At 37.2% G+C, this 20,000-nt stretch overlaps 1 long non-coding RNA gene across 1 annotated transcript in view; it reads left to right on the forward strand.

Moving 5' to 3' along the window:
• Positions 1-4,530: 4,530 nt before the first annotated feature.
• The window catches only part of LOC135224969 (uncharacterized), a 24,320-nt gene continuing 8,850 nt past the window's right edge, over positions 4,531-20,000 (forward strand). Inside the window, exons 1-2 of the long non-coding RNA XR_010316851.1 lie at positions 4,531-4,923; positions 9,207-9,348. This is a non-coding gene — a long non-coding RNA (uncharacterized LOC135224969). The remainder of the gene's footprint in view (positions 4,924-9,206; positions 9,349-20,000) is intronic.

Genomic DNA, 20,000 nt, shown 5'->3' on the forward strand with positions numbered 1-20,000 from the left:
ACATCATTGATGAAGATCAGTTTACACACCTTTGTCAAAGAGTAATAGCTTCGTTTACCATGATTCGGTTGAATTCTGCAATGGATTAATTTGTTTGGAGAATCACTTCTGAGAAATGTTTATCTTGGATAATGCTAGACTTATAAGAATTGAATTGAATTGAATACAGCCATTAGGCTAAAGGCTAAGCACTGGGACCTATGAGGTCCTTCAGCGCTGAGACGGAAATTGAGAGTTAACGTTTTGAAAGATGTAAAAGGAGGAAAACCTCAAAGCAGTTGCACTATGAATCAACTGTTAAGGGTCGCAGCCTGGGGCCGAAGGCACGCTGCAAAGAACCTTAAGTAATGCCTACAGTGCACCGCATGAGGAAAATTGCGATAAGAACTATTGATAAAGCAAGGAAACTGTCAAACTATTTCGTTTATTCCTGATTATCTTCAATAGAGTTTCTGGGCTTCATTTTCCCAATACATTTCTAGGGAATATCTGAACTTCATTTCCCAGACACAAGTCTACAGAGAACCGAATTTTCATTAATGATTATTCGCCTACAGAGATTTGGACACTTCCATTTAAAACAATTCTCAGGGAATCTGAGACTGATTTCAGGAAAACAATTTTACATATGACCCGAAACTGAACGTGATTTAAAAATTTTAATTGGCAAATGTATGAGTGTATTTCTATATACAAATCTGCAGATAACTCGAAATTAATTTCCTGAACTCTCAAATATATCGGGAAAATGAACTGCATTTCCTGGCAACCATCTTATTTAGAGACACTGAATTGTTTGCCCCAGTACATCACAACACAGGATATTAGTCAGCAATTGTAAACCTGTGAATTAAGATATTCGTTAAGTAAATATTTTCGTTACATTGCCCATGAATCTATATAAAAAAACGAATCCTAAATTCTAAATATATATATAAAAATGAGACAAAATTGAAAACCTGCGAATTAAAATATTCGTTGCGTAAATATTTGATATTTGTAACGTTTCCCGCTAATTTATATTATAAAGCGAATCCTATAAGTATATATATATATATATATATATATATATATATATATATATATATAATATATATATATATATATATGTGTGTGTGTGTGTGTGTGTGATGTGTGTGCGTGTGTGTGTGTGTGTGTGTGTGTGAAAAGAAACAAAATTGAAAACCTGTGAATTAAAATATGTTACTTAAATATTTGATTTTCGTTACATATCCTGTGAATTTATATAAAAAAAACAGTCCTAAAAGGCTAAAATAAATAAATAGAAAATAAATAAATAAATCGACAAACATTGAAAAACAATCTCATTTATCAGAAGAAGAAGCATTTATAAAAAAAAAAACCCAATCCTAAAAGGTTAAAATCAATAAACAGATAAATAAATAAATCGACAAACATTGAAAACAATCTCATTTAATCAGAAGAAGAAGCATTTATAAAAAAAAAACAATCCTAAAAGGCTAAAATAAATAAATAGATAAATAAATAAATCGACAACATTGAAAACAATCTCATCTATCAGAAGAAGAAGCATTTATAAAAAAAACCCAATCCTAAAAGGTTAAAATAAATAAATAGATAAATAAATAAATCGACAACATTGAAGACAATCTCATCTATCAAAAGAAGAAGCATTTATATAAAAATAAAAACAATCCTAAAAGGCTAAATAAATAAATAGATGATAAATAAATCGACAGCATCGAAAACATTCAAACAATCTCATCCATTCAGAAGAAGCATATATATATATATATATATATATATATATATATATATATATATAATAAAACACAATCCTAGAAGGCTAAAATAAAATAAATAGATGAATAAATAAATCGACATCGAAAACATTCAAACAATCTCATCCATCAGAAGAAGCATTTATATATATAAAAAAACACAATCCTAGAAGGCTAAAATAAATAAATAGATAAATAAATAAATCGACAACATCGAAAACATTCTCATCCATCAGAAGAAGAAGAAGAAGCATCCACAAACGAATTTGACGGCGTCAAGCGAGCGAACCAAACAAGCGCTGACAGTCGAAACACAAAAGGTTTTATTACTTTATATGACAGAATATTGAAAATTCCTTTTAGAATCAAATCTGGATAACAGAACCGCCAAAAAGAATGTTAAAGGGTAAAGCACTGAAGAAGAGGAAAAAGAAGAAGAAGAAGACACGGCTCACAACAAAAGCGTTTTTGTTGACTGAAAGGATTCTGTTTTATCAAATCATTTTCCAATATGTCTGAAGGGCGCTTTCATCTGCCAGCTTTCGTTTTTCTTTTCTTTTTTTTTATATCCCTGAAAAGATTCAGAACCCTTAATCCTTTTTCATCAGCGCCTATAAAGTAGAGATAATCTTTTTATATGCTGACAGCAAATCCGCATTTTAAAATGAGAGAGAGAGAGAGAGAGAGAGAGAGAGAGAATGATAATTTCGAATTACTTTAAAAGCCCCACAACCGAGAGAGAGAGAGAGAGAGAGAGAGAGACTTTGATAATTTCGATTACTTGAACAACTTTAAAACTAGAAAGAGTGCTGGATAGAGAGAGAGAGAGAGAGAGAGAGAGAGAGAGAGAGAGAGAGAGAGAGAGAGAGGTGGACCGGGTGTGTGAATTAGTCATCTCAATAACCCATAGATGGAACAAGATATTTATTTTTTCACAGATATAGCAGAATTTCTATGTACTTATACCAGTAAAAACAGAACTCGTACTAAAATTTGATATTAGCCTCGTTTTTTTGTGTGGGGGGGGGGGGGACCGGGGGGGGTGTTTCTGACAAGCTCATTGTATACTGAGGAAGTTTTTATTTTCAACCGAAAGTGTTTTAGACTTGTTTTTTGATAATAATAATAATAATAATAATAATAATAATAATAATAATAATAATAATAATAATAATAATAATAATAATAACTGGGAATAACGCACGAACATATAATCCAATATCCTTTATGCCAATTATTGCTTTTAAAAATAAATAGTACTAAGAAAGCTTGTGTATGTAATTCATTATTTCATAGACAGAAAACCGTAGGCTATAATAATGCAGGAACTAACAGTATAACCTTTCAAGGATTAGCGAAAACAGCTAGGACCTTTTAAAGGCATGGAATATAGAATTTAGGCCAATGGTCAAGCACTGGGACCTATGAGGTCAGGTCATTCTGCACTGAAAGGGAAATTGACAGTGAAAGGTGTAACAGGAGGAAAACCTCAAAGCAGTTGCACTATGAAACAGGTGTTTGGAGAGGTGTAGGTCTATAGCAAGATGGGAGAGAGAATGTGAGTGGCGGTACAGTAAAAATAATGAAATGGGTTGCAGCTATGAACCGAAGGGACGCTGCCAAGAACTCTAAGTAATGGCTACAGTGCCCCATGAGAGGTACACTGGGGGCACTAACCCCCTACGGTTTCAGGGTTTCAACTGTCACGCATTCGTTAGACCGGTGGCATAATTTTGATTACGGCGTGCCCTTAGAAGAGCATATTTATATATCATATTAATTCCCCGACGAGAAATTAGTACCAGTCAATTGGGTTACTGTGTGATTGCTCTCTGGATACTTACAGAACAGGATTGAACTCGAAAAAAATGGCCCGTAAAAGGAATTTATATAGCACCGTTAGTTCACCTCTGGTCTTTGCATCGTCCCTTCGGGACCCTGCCCATAGCTGCAACGTTTTTCAATCCTTTTACTGTACCTCCGTTCTTATGCTTTCTTCCATCTGGCTTTCCATCCTCCCTAACAATTGTTTATCAGTACTACAGCGAGTTTTTCTTGTTACACCATTCAACCCCTTTTACTGTCTATCTGTTTTGTCGATAGGAGGTAAGATTTGTTAACCGATTCTGATTCTTCGCTGAATAAATACACTTAATGAAAATAAGTAGGATGAAGTAATACGGAAGCAAAGAATTCAACAATATAAAATTGAATCTATCAGACCACTGAAGGCGACTTGTCTGACACAGATGTCGGTGTTAGTTGATGTCATCGGGGTATTGTGTTCAAGAATCAGTCTGTCATGGCAACACCGCTGAAGGCTTAATTACACTTCATTCGAATGTACGCAAACTGACTTTGAATTCCTACCGCGTTACTTATTTCTATGTAAGACACGGGTTATGCAGAATAACAATAATGAAAAAGCAGTAAACAATAAATATGTCCTTTTGAATTGCTACAGATACGACTTAGCTACAATGATACGAAAACTAAGCAGGAGCAATTAATGCTGTTTAACGTATACGGACGACCGGGAATAGAGGCGGGCAGTGGGAATATAAAGGCTTTGGTAATGCACCAACTTGCGGCCACTCCAATGTTACTTAATAATTATGTTTGAAACATCTACATGGCGTCATTTTAGTGCTAAAATGTAAGAAAAACATGTAGGGTGGTTGTCTGAGTTTTGTGGGCGGGGCCAACTCGCCCTCAAACCTGTAGGACGGTTTGAAGTTCCAACTTCTCCAACTCATACGTCATACCTCGTAACCTCAGTCATCCTATAGCATTCGAAGTAGAAACTAGAAAGGTTCATACCTACTTTATGCGAGTGAGATAACTTTGAAGGGCAAACGAAAAGTCATCATATACAAAGCAAACAACATTGTGGAAAGTAAACTCCGGAGAATATTTAACGAAAAATGTAAGAAAATAAGACTAACATCTAAACTCCATAACAATTTGGACGGGACCCAATCTGCACATTAGTCATGATGTCACGAACAAATTAAACAGCCTCCTAGACTTATGATAATTCGACAGTTGATTTTATAAGCCGTTACTTTCGTTTTGTAATGGACTGCTGTATATTTATGATCAAAATGTGCTCCGATTATCAAACCTGATTTCTGCCATGACCGGCTTCAATGGCGATGAGGTGAGTTGAGTGAGTTTGTAGTCTATCTACAATTTGTACAGCATATTTTGTAATGATATCCTGCCTTCACTGGTTATTATTCCCTCGCAGAAGCGGACCGTTGATTCCCTTGAATGTATAACAGGGCAAACGAGTAAACTACTTACAAATCGTACAGCATGTACGAATATGGGCAAGGTTCTTAAAATGCATGTTTCTAATACGTCTTTTTATTCATAATTTCTCTTTGCATAAGTCAATATGTCGTAAACGAAAAAAGAAGAAAAAAAAAAGACACCCAGAACTCATGAACTTCCAAATCCGCGTGTTTCATTTTGTCATTGTCTTTCTCCACACTGATCTCATTAATAACCTTCCTTATTTATTGCCTGCTTCATGAAAATGGAGAAATCACGCCATGAAAGTGAAATATGCGTATAGTAGTACACTGGGTGGGGAGGGAGGGTGTCCGCCATAATACAACATTAGCTCCTTAAAGTTTCGGGGGGAAAACGTTACGGAACTCGAGTCGGGCTGCATTTTACGGGAACCATTTGTAATTCATGTATAAAACATCGTAGAAAAGTTACTTATTTACTGTTATTATGTAATAAGAAGAAGGCTAGCACACGTTAGCCTGATCAAGCTAAACATTCAAATGCCTAGTCTCATGATTTCAGTTTCAGAACTTTTTTTGACGGGTTTTAAAATACGCTTTTGTCTTTTCTGCTGTTGGTTGGAGGAGTGGGGGGGGGGGTGTTACAACTTATGGTATGGGTGGGGTGGTGAGCAAAGTGAGGTCCATCAGCTGGGGGTAGGGGGGCTAAGCAAGCCCCGTGAGAAATGTTTTTGAAATTTGTGCGCATTTCGGAGCAATTTGAAGTCATATAAGATTCACCTTGGAGTTAATTTTACTGTTATTATTATTATTTCAAAGGCTGGGGAGTCAAACCAAGTCTTGGGGGGGCGGGATCAGTGACTTGCCCCCCAAAAATGACGCCTCTGGCTCTGATTTCGAGTATCATTTTCACAGTATCATCAGTGATAACGGGAGACTTTTCAATAGTACTATGTAATGTGGTGTTTGGCCACCAGAGCGTCGCCGCTTAACAGCAGCCACCAGATCCTTGTGGTGGCCGGCGTCTTCACAGACCTCTGTGCTATTTCTTTCGTTATTTCTCTACAAAATGCGTCGTGTAATTTATAATTACAGTAATAGGAACACGAATTCTCCCTGGAAATAATGGAATAACATTACACAGATGAGGAAAGCGTAATGAATTGGATTTACACATCATTTTATAACTAGACAGATTAAAGTGTAGATGGAGGGAGTCATGGCAGACTAAGGAACGCCCAGGGGGACGATAACCCTTCACCCCCACCGTGCAGGTAAGGGCACGGCGCCCTTTGCAATATCAGGTAGGGGTAGGTCTGCCTAGGTGGCACTGCCTCTGAAGTGCCTACCAGAGGTAAGTGGTATCGTATATGTGCCTACATAATTTAAACTATAAACTATCTTGATCGTTATTTAGAATAAGTGTCAAGTAGGCCTATAAGCCCTTAGGTTGTGACAACAGGGGTCATTATTTAATATGCTAAGTGTCGAGTAGGCCTATAAGCTTTTAGGTTGTGACAGCAGGGATCGTTATTTAAAATGGTAAGTGTCAAGTAGGCCTAGAAGCCCTTAGGTTGTGACAACAGGGATCATTATTTAAAATTTTAAGCGTCAAGTAGGCCTAGAAGCCCTTAGGTTGTGACAACAGGGATCATTATTTAAAATTTTAAGCGTCAAGTAGGCCTAGAAGCCCTTAGGTTGTGACAACAGGGATCATTATTTAAAATTTTAAGCGTCAAGTAGGCCTAGAAGCCTTAAGGTTGTGACAACAGGGATCGTTTTTTAAAATGCTAAGTGTCAAGTAGGCCTAGAAGCCTATACGTTGTGACAACAGGGATATTTTTTTAAAATTGGTGTCAAGTAGGCCAATAAGCCTACAGGTTGTGACAACAGTGATCGTTTTTTTTTTTTTAATTGTGTCAAGTAGGCCTAAAATCCTACAGGTTGTGACAACAGGGATCTTTTTTAAAATGCTAAGTGTCAAGTAGGCCTAGAAGCCTATAGGTTGTAACAACAGGGATCGTTATTTAAAAAATGCTAAGTGTCAAGTAGGCCTAGAAGCCTATAGGTTGTAACAACAGGGATCGTTATTTAAAAAATGTTAAGTGTCAAGTAGGCCTAGAAGCCTATAGGTTGTAACAACAGGGATCGTTATTTAAAAAATGTTAAGTGTCAAGTAGGCCTAGAAGCCTATAGGTTATGAACAGGTCTCGTCCTTTCAACATGTTATTGTGTGCATTAGGAAACTCGTTGTATTTCGTCGGTTATTAAGAATCCTTTTCAATACGTAGGCCATTTAGTGCATTTCAGGACGACGAAAGTAAACCTTCAGGAAACAACAGCGATTCGATTCGAAGTAAGAAATTAGTTGCATTTCTTGCATGTGTAACAAACAATGGTTTGATTTATGTTTTCATCAAACATGTCTCAGATTGTTGATGACCAAAATATATAAATAAATAAATATAGTTTGGTAGGCTAAGCAACACATATGTTTCAAATTACTCATTTGGTAAGACGCCGTATTGTTTAGCCTTATTCTATATACATCTTTAATTCCGAATATACCAAATTAATTTCTGTCAATTGAAAGTTAACGAAACAACATGCAAGGTAAAAAATAGTATTAAAGAGTGGTAACAACCAGGAAAAGCATCTTGGCCTATAGTTTTATCCTTTCATTTAGAACAGTTTTATTGCAAATAAATCAAAAGTACTTTCCTATTGTCAATAAATCAAAAGTACTTTCCTATTGTCGTCCTTACTTAATCATTCTCTTTAAAACTTAGAATAGAAAGAAAGGATGTTAGACTAAAAAAAAAAAAAAAAAACTACTTTTGAGGCTTTTTGAGAAATATATAATTTTCTACTGTGTATCATTAGAAATCCGATTCGATTGACCTATCCAGACGAAATTTTGCACGCGGCCCTCATTTGACCCCAGGAAATGTCAGCGTAGGTTTCAAACCTGTACACCTCCCCAATTCCACCTTCCACCTTCCAGCAACCCCCAACTCCTGCCCCCTACCATCTTCGCCTTCCCCCTTCCCTTTCTTTTATGATTTAATTTCATATACTTGAGACATAAGAATATATTATTGGAAATGCTTTTCTTTCCCGTGATTACTAATTAGGTTTAGTGGGGTGTGTTTATGCTTAGGAGGATATGTGTGTGTTTAGGTTTATTGGGGTGTGTTTAGTTTTAGCCGGGATATGTTTAGGTTTAGTTGTGATGTGTTTATGGTTTAGTGGCGATGTGTTTAGCAGGGCTGTGTTTGGGCTTAGTGGGATTGTGTGCAGGTTTAGTGGGGTGTGTGTTTAGGTTTAGCGGGGGATGTGCGTGTAGGTTTAGTGGGGATATATTTAGATATAAGAGGGGGTGTGTTTAGATTTAGTTGGGGTGTGTTTAGGTTTGGTGGGGGACGTGTCTGGTTTTAGCAGGGGGTGTGTGTTTAGGGTTGCATTTAGGTCAAGGTGGGGGTAGGTTTAGGTTTAGTGGTGGTGTGTGTTTATGTTTAGTTTGGGTGAGTTTAGGTATAGAGAGTGCTTTTAGGTGTAATGAGTGGTATATTTAAGTTTAGTTGGCAGTGTGTGTTTAGGCTTAGTTTGGGGTGTGTTTGCGTTTACTGGGGGTGCATATAGGTTTAGTGGGAGGGACGTTTTGTGTTATTGAGGATGTTTAGATTCGGTTGCAGGGGTGTTTAGTTTTAGTGGTGGATGCATTTAAGTTTAGTGGAGTTGTCTTTTGGTGTAGCGGTGCATGTGTTTAGCTTTAGAGAGGGTGTGTTTCTATATAGGGGGTGATTAGGTTTAGTGAGTGTGTGCGTAGGTTGAGCTGGCGGTGTGTTTAGGTTTAGTTGTGGTGCATTTAGGTTTAGTGAGTGGTGTGTGTGTGTGTGTGTGTTGGTTTAGTGGGGTTTGTGGATGATGATTTCAAGTTTAGTGGGGCTGTGTTTAGGTTTAGTGCGGGATTTGTTTAGGTTTAGAGGGACGTGTTACTTCCTTTCTAAGCTAAATGATCGGCTGTCATTCAGAGTTTTCCTGAGCTGCGCCGGGTTGGTCAGCTAGTAAGTTAAAAGGGAAAGCTGAACCGGTGTTGTATCCACATGTCTGTGATTGTCGTAGTTAGATTAAATGGCATTTATACAAATTATCTCCTATAACTGCGTTCTTTTTTTTGTTTCAGACAATGTCGGTGGTCCATCCTTCTGCACCTAAGGGTACGATCCAGTATCCAGTATCCAGCTCTGTGGCGCAAGAAGCCCTTATATTGGAAAGAAGAGTTTAAGAAGCTTGGAGATGGATCGAGCTGCCAATCTTTGAAGGCGGTAGGTAAAGAGAATAACCCTCAATTTTTTCGTGGCTTGAGAAGCTTAACCGTCCCAAAATGAACTGTTGCAGGTCGGCAGGAAAACTGTGAGCGCTCTTCAAAGCATATGCCTTGTTTCCAAGTTTACCCGTATGACTAAATTCTGATAGAAATTGATAATAACGATGATTAAGTAAAAAAAGAAAAATTGAGCATATCACATCACTTTGATTCATATATACGCATCAAGCTACAAATGTCCTTTAATATTTAATTCGCTCTACCTCGGAATTAATATATTTTCATATATCTATATGTTAACAGAAGGGGAATTTTTTTAGTTGATAAGAAATTCATTGGCTCATGGACTCGAACCACGGAACCAAGTATTCATGACGTACAGTGAAGCGCTTTAAACCACAAGATTATCACGAGAGGTATAAGTTAACGCAGCCTCTCACCAACAAATCCCTGTCGCGCTGAGGCATTCGTTGGAGTCGGCATCAACCCACCTCGACCTTGATGACTTTGTAGTGCTTATGTCTCACGTAGCCATATTATGCGTCTTATCACTTCACCGTGATTCATATATACGCATTTAAGCTGCAAATGTCCTTTAATATCTAATTCTCTCTACCTCGGAATTAATATATTTTCATATATACAGGAAAACTTTGCCACAAAGGTATTGATTCCAGACAATGACCTGAGTCTCTAATTTTGTCGTAGTATATGATATCCGTCAACCCTCTTCTCTTGCTTGACTATATCTTCTAAAACGCCAGCATTTTATTTTTCGTCTAAAAATTAATCGTCTTAATAGACTGCAAAATAGGGAAGGCGCTCGACATTTTGCAAATTGATATGTGATGTAAATCGCATAAAATATATTTTTTATTGTTCTTGTACTAACAAGGTTTTTCCTTTTTACAGACTCTTTGAGTGTTTTATCCTCTCATAGAAGCCTGGTAGCTTGCCACCTTTTAGTGCAAGAGGTACAAGATTGGATTTATCTTTTAATTAAGATAAGAGTTTTTTCCGTTAGGTTTTCTTGGGCTCCGTCCCATGTTGGAATTGTTGGGAATGAGTCAGCTGACGTTGCAGCTAAGGCTACCAGGCTTAGGCACATTGCCAACATGGGCGTCCCTGTTTGTGATTTTAAAAGTACCATTCGATTTTATTGTAGATGAAAGAAGAATGGAAGTGCAAGAGATGAGAATGCTGAGGTGGATGTGCGGTGTCACAAAAAGAGATAAGATCAGGAATGAATTGATCAGGGGGACAATCAAAGTATTAGAGGTTTCAAAAAGATAGCTCACGAAAGAAGACTCAAATGGTTTGGTCATGTCATGGGGAGAGATGATGAACACGTATGTAAGAGGGTTATGAATACGGAGGTGAAAGGCAGAAGAGGGAGGGGAAGGCGAAAGTTCAGGTGGAAAGATAAATTGTTGAATGACATGAAGGAAAAGGGTCTAAGAGAACAAGATGTGCAGAACAGAGGAATATGGAGAAGAAGGCTGACTAGAAACAGCGACCCCATATAGAAATGGGAAAAGCTGAAGGTAAAGAAGGAGGGGATTCGATTTTATTGTAGAGACCAGTGGCAGGCTCTATGGTCTACTTCAGATAATAATCTTAAATTAAAGTTGATTAGGCCTTCTATTAATCCATGGCCTCATAGCCGGATGGATAGAAGGTCCGAGATAGTCTGAGCTAGATTGCGTATTGGCCACACTAAATATACTCACGGGTATCTAATGATGGATGGAGCGGATAGGCTGGTTCCTCGCTGTTCCACCTGTCCTTGTGGATTTGACTGTTGGGCATATTTTTGTGGAGTGCCTTCATTTTGAAAATGAACGTATAGCTTGTTTGCTGGCAAGTAAGACTCTTGCCGGTATTTTAGGTGCTCAGGCTCAGCAAGTTGTGACATTTTTAAGAAATAGTAATCTTTTATATGAAATATAATTTTATTCTCTTGGTTGTTTTATGTTTCTTGTTTGACTCTTATGAATGAATGAATTGCATGTTAGATTGGTTGTGTGCATGTGTTAAGGGGTAAAAGACCCCATTTAACTAAAAGGAGAGAACTGATAGCCAAACTCACCTTGGTTTTGTTCCCATCACCTGTCCTCCCTTTACCTAGCCGAAATTAATCATTAAATCTTAGGTGAATTCAAACCACCGATATACAAAACTGTAATATTTATTTCCCAAATAGCTAACATAAAAATGGAATAAAATGAACTATAGAAAATCCAAAGAAAATCATCAAATCACTATTACCCTTCCACGAAAGCATCATGTTTATAATCATCTCCTTTAACCTCACTTCTCAGCCCACTACATGAGTTTCTATCAATACACGTCATTTAAAAGTCTAGAGAATTCATTTTTATAGCAACAACAGAATCCATGTGAAATAAAGAGACCATAATTATCAGACAGTGAAATGTTAGAGTTCGTCAATAATATAGAGTGTCGCACTACACTTCCCTTCTCAATCTTCTAAAATAAGTGTCACTGTTCTGAATGTTCTTTTCCTTTTTCGATGGCTCTTAGCGCCTCCTCGGATCTCCAAAGTCTCTTGTGACCACTACGACAGTTTGTCATCTAATCTGCCCCATTAATTCCCATACTAGAGATTATATCACATTGTTCTAACGCAGTATGGACACACACACGCTGCTGAACACGAGTGCAAGCACGCTAGTCTCTACTCTGTGCGTTTCCATTTCCCCTGTACACGTCCTATTTAACGCACTGACGTCACAGTCATGTGCTTCCGAATTAATCCAGGTCATTTGCGCGCTCGCAATCTCACCAATGCGGCCGGTAATATTATGATGCATAAGCTTGTCTAGTCTGTTCCAATGTTTGTAAGCTTTTATAAACAATTGACACCTTTACTGCTTTTTTCGCATTCCAATCTTGTTCACGTCACTCGTTATTGACCTGATTTCCACTTATTACAAATTTTGTCCAGTGCCTTTTAGACATGTTTGTATGTGCGATAGTGTTTTTTTTTTTTTTCTCAAAGATGTATACACCTGAATGGCCCCACAGCTCCGGCGCTTGGCTATGTGCCAAAAATCTGATCTAATCTAAAAAGAAATCGCCCACAATTCCGAATCCGAATTATCTATATATATATATATATATATATATATATATATATATATATATATATATATAAATAACTGCACATTTACTCAATCGTTAAGATGCAACAAATTTTGAAGGTCCTCAAACTCTCTCTCTCTCCTCTCTCTCTCTCTCTCTCTCTCTCTGGATGAATTTGTGTAAATGAAAAAGGATAAGATCATGATAAAACCTATTAAAGGCAAATGCTGGAACCGTTGGACAATATAATTGGACATGACATCGTTACAAAGAATTATAATACAAAGAATACAGTTGAGAGATCAAGAGACTGGATTGCTGCAGGAATTCACTCAAAGAGTTCGGCAACTTTAATAAAAGTAAGGAAATTTCGTTCCTGAATAAAATATTAAATAGGTATAAGTATAGTCGTCTTGAGCAGAATATCCAATAACTTCAAACCTTCGTGATTTGTAAGTCTGAGATACTTGGATATTGGATAATACAAATCCAAATCACATTTAAACAGTCTGGTTGGTACAGGAAATATGCTGTATTAACTCTCTCTCTCTCTCTCTCTTCCTCTCTCTCTCTCTCTGCATGAATGCAGACGAACTGAAGTACCGCATTGCACTGACATTCCTTTACTGTTAGAAATCTGACAACTATGTTGAATTTTTCTTGAGCTATTACTCTTAACTTGATTGCGTCCTTGTGGATGGAGTGCTGCTGCTGTCTCTGTCTTTGTTGCAACGGCCATTTTACACATTTATACATGGGTACACACACACAGACACTTGCACATGAATTCTCTCAGATACACACTCCCAATTATATGGGTACACACAGACACAACATCCACAAACATATACATGTGTGTGTGTATGTTTGTGTGTTTATATATATCATATATCTGTGTATTTATATATACTAGCAATTTACCAATTCGTACTAAAAGCATATTCTTCTGCTGCTTCATATGAGTGACTCGCCGCTAGTGTCTCGCTAGTGTTTTTTTTTTTTTTTTTTTTTTTTTTTTAACTATTATGTATGACAAATTCGCACAATAACTAAGTCTACGGGCATAACCTGCCCCGTTTCAGGGAATCCCCTCCCACCTCCACCCCCTCCAAAGGGGGTGATGGTGAGAAGGGACGAAGCCCCATTACAAACCATCTTGGGGGTCCCCACTATAACCGTGCCAAGTTTCATGCCCATCGGACCAGCCGTTTGGCTGTGATTGAAGGACAGACATAATGTTCATTATAGTGTAGTGAGATTGATACATATATATTCGTATATGTATGTATGTATATATGTATATATACGCTATATAAATTTTCATAAAAGAACAGAGACGATGCCTTCCGATACAGGGACAAAAGCTTTCAACTCCCACCATCCAATATTCGACAGACAGAAAGACTTTCACAAGAATGACGGAAATTAAGGCAAACCATATAACTTCGTCGCCTTTATTCCATGAGGCTGGTTTGCATACGTCCCCTGATCCATTTATAGGAAATAGCATTTGCGCGACCAATTCTACTCAGCGATTGGCAGAAGAAGATTCTCTCTCTCTGCATAGACGCGTTTCCTCAGGTGGTATTTGGCAATATTTTTTCCCCCTTTTTTTACCGAAGCGATTAAAAAGAATTTTATTCCAATGCGTTTTCTTTCAGATATTAGTATCCCTAGTTTACCAAAAAAATTCTTTTGTGTTCTCCCAGTGTCATTACTCAGAATTTGAAAGCGATGCGGAATGGGGTGCAATATAGAGTTTAGGGCAAAGACCAAGCGCTGTGACCTATAAGGTCATTCAGCGCTGGATAGGAAATTGAGAGTAGGTAGGTAGGTTTGAAAGGTGTAATAGGAGGGAAATCTCGCAGGAGAGGGTGGATAGTAAGACGGAAGAAAGATAATTTGAATGGAGGTACAGTAAAAGGAATGAAAGGGGGTTGCAGCTAGGGGTCGAAGGGACGCTGCAAATAACGTTTAGCAATGCCTACAGTGCACCCCGTGAAATGCATTAAAGGTGCTACTCCCTACGGTGGGTTAAGCAAGACGCAGAATAAGGCTAGATCATCACCAGGCTGTATATACGAAATTGCCCAAAGAACAATTTTATATTTGAAGGCAAAATGGCCAACAAGATCATTTTTGAACGCTTCCTACCCGAGTGTCCCGCGCCGAAAATATCTCCTGCAAACCGAGTTGCACGCACACCTTTTACGTTACTGCTTGATGGAGTTAATCGTACATTCTTTCAGTCGTACTTTCAATCAAAATATGCCTTCTAAAACATCTGTTATTTCCATTAATTTAGCAGCTCCGATGCTTGTTTAGCGCGCTGAAGGCTCATTTGCATTGCATTTATCTTGATTTGATGCTTGCGACCAGCCTTGATAGCGCCTCAGTGGCGTGGTCTGTATGGTTTTGGCCTGCCACCTTGGTGGCCGCGAGTTCAAGTCTCGGTGATTCCATACAGTCAGAGATTTATATTTCTGGTGATAGAAGTTCAGTCTTGACGTGGTTCGGAAGTCACGTAAAGCCGTTGGTCCCGTTGCTGAATAAGCACTGGTGCCATGCAACGTAAAGCCACCATACAAACAAACAAACAAGCGACCAGCCTTGACTTCTTTGGTTTTTTTTATTAACATTATTATTTTGCGTCTCTCTTTTCAAACTTACCATCAGTTCTATGACATTCATACAACGTGGAGCCATATAGGAATCTATTTCTGGTGATTAGAAATTCGTTTCTCTTAATGATGTGGTTCGGATCCCACAATGAGCTGTAGGTCCTGTTGCTAAGTAACCAAATTGGTTTCTAGCCACGAAAATTAAAATAATGCTTTGGGCAAGCCCTAGGAAAGCTGTTCACCAGCTCAGTGGTCTGGTTAAACTAAGATATACTCAACTTAAGGCATCCATAGCCAAGTTAATCAGGTCAGTGGTCTGATTAAACTAAGATATACTTAAGACAATCGTAGCTAACTATCATTTTCAATCTTTACCCTCTGAATTCCAATATAATAATTATTGTTCATTTCACACCAATCCGTAGTGGATAATTTCTTCCGATTTTGGACACGGTATATCTAAAATTCTTTACTTTTTCTTTGCCAATATGCAATTTATATCCAAGGTTAATTCTGATAGAAATTTAACGTGGTATTTTTCCAATACCCAAAACTTTAATCGCATATAAATATCAAGAGATCAAAATCAGTTCATTCGTATGGGTTTAAGTCAAGTCTATTTATTTGAAAATGAACTTCCCCACATTCAGATTAATTAATACGAAGTTAGGGCGAGGAAGTTTAATAAACAGTATAATAAACAACAATCAATGAAACTTACATATTTTTTGTTCTTTTTGACTAAATAGTGTAATCAATGAGGTAAATCTTGAGTTCGTCAGATATCGAACTTTCTTAAGAAAATATTCCCATCGACAACGTAAATCGATTCAAACCTTCGAATCGCGTCTCTCGGAACAGACTGAAAGGTGATATCGACTGCGCAATAATCCGAATCTGTGTGACAGTCTGGAATTGGTCACAAAGAAGCGTACTGTGTAGTACACTTCAGACTCGAATATACCCGGAGAATGTTGGACATTGAAAAGTGTCACCATGGAAGTTTATACGTATGGAAGCAGGCACTGTAGTAGTAGTAGTAGTTAGTCATATATATATATATATATATATATATATATATATACGTATATATATATATATATATATATATAATATATATATATATATATATATGTATGTGTGTGTATGTATGTAGAATCTACTGGTCACTTTTTTACCAGATACATATGCAATTGTAGTAGCCACAATGCCCTCTTAACTTCCAGAAGTCTGTGCTCTTTTTTTGGATACGCTTGTCAGTACAAAGCCTGATGATCCAAATTCAAAGAAATTCGAAGATGAAATTGTGATGTCCGGTCCTTGGAAACGAACCCAGGTCCAATAATAACAAAGATATAGATATCAACCTAGTATATAATATAATGTAGACATTAATCACAGGGTTAGCAATCAAAATAACGTGGACATCGCTACATAGGAAATACAAAAAGTTATGAGTGCAAATATAGTGTACGTCTTAGTGGAGCCGCACCTTGAAAGGGCTTTAGATACCATGGTAGGCAAGGGATGGGGTGGCAAACGACTCTCTTCGTATGAGTCCAGTGTACTCCCTCATTTTCACTCCTTTGAGATCCCAGGAAAAATAAAGGATTATATATTATGCCATTCTGAACAGTGTGAAAGTCATACTTGGGGCATGCTCCCTCTAATATTGTAAACATGAGAAGAACAGTGTAATACACAACCTTTATAATACGTTAACTAGGTAAATGAATGAGTAGGAGGACCATTAAGATATCTGAAACGTGTAATAAATATTAGTCTCCAGAATATGATCATTACAGAGAGATATTTTACTTGAGGAGGGAGACCAGATTAAGCAAGTTTCTTATTATAAAAGTCAGAAATGATTCAGTGTAGAAAAGTGTCGTTAATTTTATTATTTAACCCCTTCTGGAACCGATATGCCGACAACTCGAATATTGTTGATTAGTGTATTTTTCTTGGGGATTTATGATGCAAATCACGTACATAACGATAAATATTTAACTTGAATATTGTCGATGAATGTTTTTATCATGGGGCTCTGTGATCAAAATCATTTATATTGCGATAAATATTTAACAGCAAATTACTGCGTATTCTGGTGAAACTTCATTTTGAAGAAAAAAAAAACTAATTTCCAAGCTCCTCCGTTACTGAAAGAGAGAGAGAGAACTCAGTTTTTAACAAATTTTCCTCCCCTCTCTACTCCCTGCATGTCTGTATGTGTGATGTTATCACAGCGGTTATGTGTATGTATACAAGAGTGAACAGAGGTGTTTGGTAAACAGAGAAGTGATGAGGAAATACCTCGTATGAAATCAAGTCGAGATTGAATTCAGAATTGCCGCTCGGCTATCTCGCAGAATCGCTTATCATTGGAATTGCTTGCATGGGCTTAATATGAAGCTGGGAGGTATGTTTCCATTAGGACCGGTTCATTAATGTTTCTTTTTCGTACCCGTGGAATTCGATAGAGTCTCTCATTCATTTCGGCCACTTTTTGTTATGGCACGATAAACGCTTGTTGTTGCCAAATTAGCGCACGTTCATGCGTCCTCAGTGGCGTAATCGGTGTGGTTTTGACCTGCCACCTCGGTGGCCGCGAGTTCGATTCTCGGGTATTCCATTGAGGTGTGAGATATGTGTATTTCTGGTGATAGAAATTCACTCTCGACGTGGTACGGAAGTCACGTAAAGCCGCAGGTTCCGCTTTTGAATAACCACTGGTTGCATGCAACGTAAAAAATACCATACAAACAAACATTTTTATTGTTTACCGGTCTGACGCGTTGTGCTCTTTTTAATCTTAGTGTATTTTTATTATCATTTTTTCCTGTTTTGTGTCAGAAGGTTTGCTAATTCCAGTCTTACGTGCTAAGCTCAATCCCTTTTGTCCAACTCCCAGTTGGTAACCAATCCCAACTCGGCTGAATACTTCAAGAAATGCTTTTAAAACGCTTCTCAACTTATGCATAAACGATAATCACTTTTTATTCAATAATTTGCACTACAAACAATTTGAGGGTTTCGCCATGGGATCTCCACTTTCATCCCCAATGGCCAACATATTTCTTTGTTTTCATGAAAAACGATGGCTTGGTGATTGTCCCCTAGACTAAACCAATCGTTTATCACAGGTATGTTGACGACATAATTTTGGTTTTCAGGCATTTAAGTCACGTACAGCGGTTCCATGATTCCTTTAATAGTAAACACCCATGTATTCAGTTTACCGTGGAACATGAAGAAAATAATATTCTTAACTTTTCAGATGTAAGCATTACAAAAACTACCGCAAACAATAAGTCGCTCTTAAGTTTTAGCTTTTTTAGAAAGTCTACTTTTACCGGTCTTGGAATGAATTTCCAAAGAGCTACTTTCTTTAACTTAAAAAGAAATAACATTAAGACTTTAATACATAGAGCATATTCTCTTTGCAGCTCCTGGCAGGCATTTGACTCAGAAATAAAGTTTCTGTTAAACTATTTCAAAATTAGTGGCTATCCCAATAACATAATATATAAAGAAATAAAAAAGCTCCTAAATATTTCTCTTAGTATGAATAGCAAAATAGATATACCAAGGGTTGATAAACTAACTATGTATTTTAAATTTCCATATATAAGTGATCCTTGTTCTAAGTACGTTTCAAGAGAACTAAGAAATATGTTTAACATAGCTTTCCCTACATTAACCCCAAGTAAATATTTACCAACAACCATACTAACCAAGCGTTGTTAAACCATAAGGATAAACTACCTTCAGACCTTTTGTCTGGCATCACCTATATTTACAAGTGTGACGCCTGTAGCGTCACCTATGTTGGCCAGTCAAAACGGTCGGTCCGGACAAGATCTTCCGAACATTATGGCATTTCTCCTCGTACTGGTTGCTTGCTGGCCAAGCCAACCAGATCACCGATTTTACAGCACATAGAGGAATGTAATACAGGTAGAAGATTGGAAAATTTCAGTGTGCTTGGTACTTTTAGAGAAGAGTCGTTATTGAGAATCTCGATAGAGATATTTTTAAGGAAAGCAGATCTTAACCTTGACAATTCATCTTACATCTTGCTTTTAATATAAATCATTCAGTCATTCATTTGTAGTGTAAACTTTCCATCTTTATCTTTCCCACCATTTTGTTTTTATTATACGGTTGTAACTATTTTAAAGATCTTAACTATTTTATTTTTTAGTATGCTGTTGCAATTTATTTTAAAGATTTTAACCATTTCCTTATTGTTGCCACTTTTACTCGGCTTTGTCAGCCAATAATTACATAATCTTTTAACTACTATTAAAATACTGTAATGCCTCTTTTAGGCTTGAAAATGTTATGAAGAAACAACGAAACGCATCGCAAATATATATATAATTATATATATATTATATATATATATATATATATATACATATATATATATATATATATATATATATATATATATATATATATATATATTATCCAAATGGACACACACATCTTAATAAGAAAACGGTTGATTGATGAATGAAAAAAAAAAACGCATCGAAGAAGAAACGTTTCCCCCAGAAAAAGTGCTCCACAGGAGACGGAGGAGCGTCGAGTGAAATTGAAAACAATACTACAGCAATGGTGAGTCTTCCACTCGTCTGCTAAACCCCCCCCCCCCCCCCCCCCCCCCCATTGTCGTCACATCCTGAAAAGACGAGAGGGACAACAATAGAAGCCAACTTGACTAGAACAAAGGATCCGTCGAGTGAAAAAAAAGATGGAAGAATAGGGAGAAAAATATCTTAAAACGGCCGCTTCGATAAGATAACGCACTGTACAAGACTCTCGAAAAGATCTTCGGGTCGCAGCCAGAGAGCGGAAGAGGAGAGAGAGGGTGAGGGAGAGAGAGGGAATGTTTCGAATAATCGTTTGCTCCTTCTCT

This window comes from Macrobrachium nipponense, chromosome 12, assembly GCF_015104395.2.
Source record: "Macrobrachium nipponense isolate FS-2020 chromosome 12, ASM1510439v2, whole genome shotgun sequence".
Taxonomy (NCBI): domain Eukaryota; kingdom Metazoa; phylum Arthropoda; class Malacostraca; order Decapoda; family Palaemonidae; genus Macrobrachium; species Macrobrachium nipponense.